The sequence below is a fragment of the Morone saxatilis genome, unplaced genomic scaffold, assembly GCF_004916995.1.
Source record: "Morone saxatilis isolate NCDOM2014 unplaced genomic scaffold, NCSU_SB_2.0 Contig8, whole genome shotgun sequence".
Taxonomy (NCBI): Eukaryota; Metazoa; Chordata; class Actinopteri; family Moronidae; genus Morone; species Morone saxatilis.
In genome coordinates, this window is record NW_023340257.1 from 26,819,665 (window position 1) to 26,828,324 (window position 8,660).

The 8,660-nt window shown below is 38.7% G+C and overlaps 1 protein-coding gene across 1 annotated transcript in view; it reads right to left on the minus strand.

Annotated features, from left to right (window-relative positions):
• The window catches only part of si:ch211-137a8.2 (uncharacterized protein LOC777613 homolog), a 23,836-nt gene that overhangs the window by 14,774 nt on the left and 402 nt on the right, over positions 1-8,660 (minus strand). The window lies entirely within an intron of this gene.

Sequence of the window (8,660 nt, forward strand, 5' to 3'; positions counted from 1 at the left end):
TGCCTGAAAACATTATGGCAAGGATCCGTACAGAGATAGATCTTTTGTTTAACCAGAAACAGCTGTAATATCACTATCACTCTCCACCAGACTCCAGAGACAAAAATGCTCATTTTACCTTGCATGTCATCGTATCATTATAACTTCATAAAACTCACCAAAACTGTCTTTGTTAGTCTTTCCAAACATCACCAACTCTCATTTGGTAGAAATAAATGATTAATTCAGAGTTAAAGGAACAAATGGCTGCCATGTCCACTAACGGTGAAGACTCTCTCTTTCGTGTGTGTGTGGTTACAGTCCGATTAACATTTTGGCTAATCTGTATAAACGTATAAAAAATGTCATATAAGAGTGTAAAGTAGTTTTTTCCCCTCACTTTAACCTCATTCTTATTACCTTTGGCCTCATATAATGTCAACACCTGTAGCATTTAATATATGACAGAAACTGAGGAACATTTAAAGTGAAATAATGTTTTTTTATTCATTAATTCTGCCTAATGTCGCTCTGCACGCGCACAGTGAAACCAGGAAGTCAAACCAAAAGCTCGTCAGGAAAACAACAACAAGCAGAGTCGATGTTACTTTTACTGAAATGAAAAAAGGATGTGATGCATGTGCATTGCCCTTGAGGCTGTAATGAAAGTGAATTTACGTTTAATCCCACTCCAATTTAAACCTAATCCTGACCACAAAACTAAACTCTCCCTGCGTCCTCTCGTCTTTTCCAACCTTGTGAGGACTCTGTATAAACAGAGAGAGCAGCTGTGTGTGTCGCTGTGCAGCAACATAAGGTTGGTTGCTCCTCTGTCTCCTCCGCTGTCACAGACTCTCCTCCTCTTCCTCCTCCTCTTCCTCCTCCCTGACACATCCTGTGGTACAGTAACAGTTACCTTTAGTACGTCACCGCCTGCAGCATCCGAGGTCAACCGGCCTCAAAATGAACCAGTTCTGAGGTCCTGTTGGCCACCACAATGTGCAGTTTATTAACAAAAAACTGAATTAAACTGTTCTCCTGACTTCCAGCTGATTGTTTAAGTTTATATTAATGCTAAAATCCCTCCTTTGCTAATCCCAACATAATATTTAAAGCTTCTATATGTAACTTTAAGAAAAACACGGACAATAGCGACACCAGTGGCCGTTTAGTGAACTGCAGTTAGCTACAGTCTGTAGCTCCAACACTAGAAACCACACTGCCAGTCAGACAACCACCAGCTTAACTTAGCTACAGACCTAACCCTAACCCAACTTTGGAGAAAAACTTTCACATTTTCCCCAAATCTCTTCTCTTTGTCTGTCCTTGTCCTGCTCCTTTCACTATCTCCTCCTCCTCCTTCCTGCCCCCAGAGTCAGTCCATTGTCTCATCTGGACAAAAGGAGGCAGGCAGGGAACAAACAGCCTTTCTGTCCTCCTCAGAGAGAGACAGACACACAGAGAGAGAGACAGAAAGACGACGGGGTGATACCCGATCTTAACTATGTAATTACGTAGAGAAGTTTTGGGGGGTGATGGAGGAAATGGAGACGGTGAGATAGCTTACAAATCATCCCGAATATAACTGACAAAGAGCCAGAGGGGGAACAGAGACTCAATATGTATTATATTATACCGGTTAGAGATATTCTATAGCAACGCCATTGTGACGCTTTAAAGAAATACAAACAAGCAAGAACGTTTTTCTGAGTTTAGTTCCTGTAACTCCGCAGGCTGCCACAAGATGGCGTAATTAAAAGAGCGGGGACAATCAGTCATGTGACTTAAAAATCACAATCAACTTATTCTGAAAGGTGATATAAAAATGTCACTTTAACCCTTTAAGATCACATCCTCAGTTATAATGTTCCCATATTTCACAATTTATGCTAAATTATGTTACAAAAACTCGGATAAATTTAAACCGATCCTCCGTTCACTGGAGATTCATCCAACTTCTTTAAAGTTCAGATGTTATGGTGTTATATTGTTTCAATATTTAACAATTTATGCTAAAATGTAAAAAAGAAAAAAAAAAAAAAAAAAATCAATTTCTTTGTATTTTTATATCATTGTGTCTTCCTGTAAAACTAAAATGTGACGCGTGCTTACATCAGCATGAACTAACTGATTTCACAACCAATAATATCCTGACATTCAGCTGATAACATTAGCTGACTCAGCTCTGGGGTGTCAGGACCCAAAACCAGCAATAAAAACCACCTCAGTACTTTATTTCCTGTCAACATCAGATGCTGTAGTCGGTCTCGGTCTGGTCCCTTCCTAGCTAACTGTTTTTACAGGAAAAACATAAATATGTGGAAACAAAAAAAACTAATTGAGGCCATTTAGCATTTTCCATCAACTTTTTTATGCGTATTTTAAATTTCATAAAAAATACACCGATGCACAAATCTGAAGTTAAACCCTTTGACAGCCAGAATATATTCACAGCCACATACATTTGTCCTGAGATGTTAAAGGCTAAAGGAAGTTAATACAGTCTGGAAGTGGATAAAAGAAACCGTAACATGAGCCAGAGTTCAACTCAAACTCCAGTTCTACTGTGTGTGAAACAGTAGAAAGCTGTTTCGGTGAAATGTGAGTCTGTTTCCTCCAACGTGGGCCCAAAATAACCGGAGAACACTTCGGGACACTTGTGAGACTCCAGCTTTATTCTCTGTTTTCATGCCTTTAATGTTAATTTGGAGTTGATACAAACCAATAACACAATACTTTTCACTTTTCATATTATCAAACTAAATGTGTATATCTAATTTTTTACTCTTCTGCTGAATGTTTGTCTGTTGAACTCTACCAACTGGTAGTTACACCATTATTAAAAGCTAAACTACCAATAAATCCATCTGCTGATTGGGAAATCTGTCCAGGAAGTGATCATATATTGATCTGTATAAGCTATATAGCTATAAGTTAATCATCACTGTTTACATCCAGTCATTAATGTTAACATACAGCCAATTTACAGTCTAATAATAATAATTATTTCATTAAGTCTTCACTTTACGTCTTGTCGTGGCGTCGAATGTCAACTTTTCGCCAAGAAACAGGAAATTCTGTGCCCCAAACAGGAAGTAAGTTTATGTAAAACTAATCACTTCCTGCTGCTATATATTGTGGAAAGAGTCCAGTTGAAAAACATTTTATTGATACGTTCAATATGACCATTTTCTGACTTTACAGACACATTATAGGTTCAGATGCAGATTACCACCGGCCCCGAACAGGAAACAACCAACATGAACACAATGTCAGTTTTAATGAAGAAGTGACAACAAGTGGCTCTTCTTCAGCCCTTAATCAATAAAAAAAAAAGGTGCCAGATGCTTTTGTTTTCTTTATTTTCCTCCAAATCACAGCGTCAAACAACACCGAGGCCACTAGAGGCTGATTTGTTCACAGTTATTATGGTCCTTTCTTAAAAATTAATGAGGCGATGATGTGTTGATTTCCACCTTTAATGGAGCACGAACAGCACTTTATAAATCACAATAATCATATTTGTCCTGGGGGAAGCTCTCAGTACAGACCAATAAGTTGTTAACTTTACTCAGACGCAGTTCCCAAAATGTTTAAAAACCTTAAATTCTTCCTTTAAACACCACAACGGCACAAAAACAGCAGTCTTAACATTTCTCAGTTTTGGTTTATAAGAGCAAATCGGACAGATATGACTTTATAATTCCAAGCTCAGCGATTATGTCAAATTTGGTTTCAGGCTGAACGGGACTTTAAAATTTCTAATGGTGTCAGACGAGCCTTTTTTTACTGAGCAGATCTTAATCTCGTGACCCAAATACGTCGCCGTTTCTCCCAGAGATTTGAATGTTAAACTAACTAATCTGGAAGTGGCGTCACGAGGCGGCGAAGTGCAGTGATTTATACGCACTGAAAGGAAAGTGTCTGAGTTCGGGATAAGCAGAGAGGATCACGGAGAGGAAGAGGAGGACGCCAACTTAAAACCAGAGAGTGGAGGAAAAGTGACGACATAGTTCCGACTCTGATAAAGAGATTCAGTCTGAACAGCAAAACCTCAGGATGATGGATCCATTAATGTATTTCTATAAACATTTTGAAGTACTGCATCAGAAAAGTTTGATTCGCCTGGTGGAGCTGGCACCGATGTATTGGTGACTGTGGGTTCGGGTCCGACCTGTGGACCTTTCCTGTCACTCAGCTGTCACCAACAATTAAAGCCCCCAAAAATAGTTTGATTCAAATGACAAAATTCAAAAATATCTACAATTTCTGTTTATTTAAGGTTGTTTTGCCTTTTTGAAAAGGAGTTTATGCCCTTAAATAGGAGATGAACACTTTTCCCAAATAAGTTGAGAGGTAACGAACATTTAATTTGCGAATGATCTTCTGTTTCCGCTCCGAAACGAATACATAAGTTAGGATCATGCTAGCTGGGGAAGCAAACGTTATCTGGTGCCGGCTGTCCCGCTGACAGTATCTTGCTACATTAGCCAATTAACTATGTATTTTACAAGCTTTGCAGTAATGTTAGCTTGGACTTGATGTTGGACTATTTGTTGTGGAGGGTGTCGATAATTCGAAGACATTTGCGGACTTATAATTTATACCTTTGTTGTCATGCTAATGATAATAAACATGTGGTTAGCGTTGGTATAGGCAGTCTTTGCGTTTTGGTTAGGTTTAGAAAAACATTCCACTTTGAGTCTGTATTTATGGAATAACGGGCTGTCAGACAAATGGACTTTCGGTCCAATGGGACATTTTTCGGGCCTATTGGGGTTTCAGGACAACAGGCCGTGGTAGATCAATGGTTCTGGCCCGGTCTGGTCCTGCAGTGGAAGCCGGCTCACTGAGAGTCTTTGTGTTGCAGAGGACTGATGTGCTGCAGGTAACAGCAGCCATAAAGCTGAAGGAAGCAGGCTATTTAATGGTGTAATAACATTATGTGTTGTTATGGCCGTCAGAGGGGACATTAGCCCGCAGATGTTAGCCAGCGAAGAGTCAGCGCCGACCACAGGGAGGGAGGGCGGAGCCTGGGGACATAATGAAGGTAATCTGAGTCATAATGAAGCCCAGCAGCCACTGCAACACTAATAAAACACATGAACGCCTCCAAAAAACTCTTATCAACCCAGAACCTGCTGCTCTCTCTCTTTAACTCCTTCTTCTGCTTTCAGCTTCACTCAGCTCTCCTTCCTCTTCCTCACATGAAATAGTTGGGTAAAAACAGGTGTTCTGTTCCATTTAGTGTAGCAAAGCCTTTCCAGTTGGCCAACATGCTCCTTGACTCTGTTTGACCTGAATGAAACATCAATTAATATCATCAGTAACACCTGTTTTTATCTGAATATTTCATGTAAAAATGGCTGCTGTGAAAAAGGTCTGTTGACTACAGCTTTCCTCTAACTGTAGCATTTATTTTGCCACAGCACAGGATAGAATACAATTAAAATTTCCAGGTCAACACAGATTATTTCCAGGATTTTTCATCATTTTAATCAATTTCCATGACTAGAAAACTAGTCTCTATATTTCCAGGTTTTCCAGGACATGTTGGGAACTCTGCTGATTTCAAAAGAACAAATGAGTGTGAAACAATAACAACTTTTAACGTTCTCATAGTTTCAGGTGGGAATGGGGTCAAACGGATCAGATCTCAGGTGACTGTAAACATCCAGCTCAGATCGGGTCGCGGTAGTGAAACTGTAGCTGCAGGTATATGATATGTGACACAGTTTCAGTGTGGAAGCAGTGAGACCTCAGTGACACTGGAGCCCTCCACCCAGAGTCCAGGATCTCCCAGTACCACCATTATGACCGATGTTACATTACAGCAGCGTAGTCCGACCCGAATCAGCTACAGACACAGGAAGCAGGTTTATAATGAGTAGATTATTTATTGTTAAATGCTGAACTGAACTGGTTCAAACATCAGAGCTAGTTTGGTGGAAAAGGGGTCCTATACTCCACTATTGCAGTGTTTTTGAACTGTTCATCTGACCTCCGCCCTGTATCTAACCATCACATTTTAGCTCCTAACTAATCACGGATTAAATATGCACGCTACATTCATGAATGTGACTACGAAACAGGCTGATAATGAAATTAAATATTACAAGAACTGCACAAATTATTTGAAGTTACGCGTTCAAGAAAGTTTGCTGCCACTAGATGTCACACTAGAGCGCCAGAATCTCAGAACAACATGTGGGCGCTATAGCCAACCAGACTCCATAGAGAAAACCAGTAATTTTACCTCACAGATAAAATAAAACTCACCAAAACAGTCTTTGTTCATCTTTCAAACAATCACTTAATATTTATGTTCTAAATATAGTATAATTCAGGGATATGAATAACTATACTGTGATCAAGACCGACAAGTTCTTTGCTGCATACCAAACTGCTGTGGCAAAAAAACACTTTGCAAGTGAGCGCATCAACCATTGCTGATTGTCATTCGAATATGTATATAAATAGACTCCAAATAACCTGTTTTTGTCCAAACGAGATATGCTGTTTACACAATATAAAAGAGAGAAAAGCAGTTAATAGAATATCAGTATTTAATTTATTGAGCTCAATTCAACCACAGTTAATAAGTGCATTAGAAACAACTTCACTTCTACTGGTTCAATCATTTTAGTTATTTAAGTGATGAAGAGAAACAAACATTTGTGACCGTGGTGTGGGACGAAGCCCTGAACACGAGGAGTTGTTGTTGTTGATGTTTGTTCAGTGTGAATCCAAAGTGTTTGTTAGAAATCACAGACATGTTTCATTGTTTCCCTTGAGGTGTGGCCGAGGATCAGTCTGCCATCAGACACCCAAAACAGGTCTGAGTGTTGTTCTGCTGTCGCTGGGCGGAGAGACTGTTTCACCACCACAGCGACGCATTCCTGCAGCAACAGCTGCCGGTACCGAGCCTGAAGATCACAGCGTTAATTAAAGCTTCAGTAGGTAACTTTATAAAAATACGTTTTTGTCATATTTGCTGAAACTTTCACTCTATCCTGACAGTAGAACATGAGACGGATAATGTGTGAAAAAATCTGGTTCCTCTGGCTCGTTCTAGTGCTCCTAATGGGATTTACAACCGGGCCCGAATGAAAACCACCAATCAGAGCCGAGAAAGATATAAAATCGATTTGGGTTGGAGGCTTGAAAATAGTTGATTGTTCCGTCTCATTCTCAGAGTCCCAAAGAGTCTGTATTTGACTCCCTGGGAATGAGACTTAACAATCTGTCTTTCTTTCTCAGCTCTGATTGGTTGTTGTCGTTTGGGCCCGGTAGATTCTTGTAAATGTAATTAGGGGCACTAGGAAGAGCCAGAGGAACCTGACGTGTTCACAGATTATCTGTCTCATGTTCTACTGTCAGGATATAGTGAAGGTTTCAGCAAATATGACTAAAAATATTCTTTATAAAAGTTGCAGCTTTAATTTAATTTGATTAGCAAAAGCGTGAAATATTTTCTGGTTCCAGCTTCTTCAATGTGAGGATTTGCTGTTTTTCTTTGTCATTCATGAGAGTGAAGAAGAGTTTTGGACAAAATAAGACGTTTTTCACAATTTTATAGACTAAATTAATCTGTTTAGCATTAAAATAAGCAGCAGATTAATGGATAATTAAAGTCAGTTAAATGCCACTAAACAGCATCTGTTACAGTGTGTGAGGAGTGTGTTTGTTGTGGATAAAGATCTGTACATAACGCGACCGCTGGTTGTAAACAACTAACGTAAATTTACTTAATGAAGCTACATAAAGTTTGAATCCAAAGCTCTTCAGACGTCTTGTTTTATCTGATTGCCTGATCAAACCTAAAAGATTTTCACTTCTACAATCATTTAAAACTGCAAAATGCAGTAAATCCTCAGATTTAAAAAGCTGCAATCACAGAATATTTGACATTTTGGCTCCATAAAAGACTAAAAGATGAATTAATTAGTTAAACTGCAACAGTTTCTATCAGTCGATTAATAAACTGATCCATCTAAAGACTCTCAGTCTCATTAACGCGGTTTAGATTTGGTGTTTGTTTTTAAATAATATATATTGAGATTGTTTGTGCTTGCTTTGTTGTTTTTATTTTGTTTTATTGTCTTTGAATAATAATAATAATAATAATGAACTTTTTATACTATTTTACTTTGCCCAAACAGGCTCATCTGCATTGTAATTTACTGTTTTAATGTATGTACTTTTACATTATTGTGCAAATGAACTCGAACTTAACACATTTTAAAACAATGCTGTATAACAGTTGGAAGTTTACACATAAGAGTCAACACAATATCAGAAAAACTAAATATCCCAATCTTTATTCTTAAATATGATCCTCATACTCGATTTTATTTGTTTGCCTGCCTTTCTAATCTATTTGATCTAGTTCCTACTTTTGTATTTTATTTTGAAATTCAAGGCTTCAGGGACCTTTTATTGTCATTCACAACAAAGTTTTACAATTACAGTTAGACACAGTTCCCTTTATGTTAATTATTACCTGATACCTGGCTCCGTAACCATGGCAACAGAGGGACACACGAACAACACCGCGCGCACGTTTTCCAAAAAAACTCCCATCCCGAGGGCAACACAACAGGATACAGTGTCAGTGAACGTCTCACACACTCACACTCTCACACACACACACACACACACACACTCACACTCTCACACAC